The sequence below is a fragment of the Bison bison genome, unplaced genomic scaffold (assembly GCF_000754665.1).
Source record: "Bison bison bison isolate TAMUID 2011002044 unplaced genomic scaffold, Bison_UMD1.0 scf7180017864259, whole genome shotgun sequence".
In the NCBI taxonomy this organism is placed as follows: Eukaryota; Metazoa; Chordata; class Mammalia; order Artiodactyla; family Bovidae; genus Bison; species Bison bison.
Window position 1 is genome coordinate 5,783,894 of NW_011494831.1, and position 818 is coordinate 5,784,711.

Genomic DNA, 818 nt, shown 5'->3' on the forward strand with positions numbered 1-818 from the left:
GGAAGCGCCAACCTGAGTAGTCATATTCTCCCAGTTGTTGAAGCCGAACTTCTCTATGGCATCCAGCAGTAACTGCTCCTTCTGGCTGGTCCAGCCACCTTCAGCCTCAAGCCCCCATACCATGAAGTGCCCCTCGCCCACCAGCTGGTAGAGTTACCCAGTCCACCTTCTTCTGTGCTGACCTGAGAAGATATGTCTCAAAATAACCATCTTGTCTGGGGTCTGGATGCCATGTTCTGTTATAGATCAGAGAAGGGGAGGCAAGGAAACAATGTAAAAAGGCCATTAATCTTGCAAATGTCTCCTAGATTGGCAAGCCTCAGGCAGGGGATGTGTTAATTTCTTCCTTCCTGCCATCTACAGGTGGGCAGAGTTCTAAACAAAGGCACTTTAGTTTAACTGGCAAGCAGAGAAGCAGGATTCTCTGAGGCAGGCCAGTATGTATGATTATAATAACAAAACCAATGAAGAGCAAGTCAGAGAAACATTTCCAACATGGAGTCAGAATTGGCTTTTCCCCTAAAGAGTAGCCATGGTAGTGGCAGTGGAGGCTGATCTCAGTGCCCGTCAAGGAGTACTCTGGGCACTGCTCCGTGTCCTGACACTTGCTCAGTGGAAGCACAACAGGCTCTCCTTGGCCAGGCAGTATTCTCAGTACCCTTACCAACCTTCACTATCTTCCCCCACCCACTGCTGCGGACGCCACCTACTGATATAGTCTTTTTATTATTTATTTATTTTTTAAAAATTTTATTTTATTTTTTAACTTTACAATATTGTATTGGTTTTGCCATATATCAACATGAATCTGCCACAGG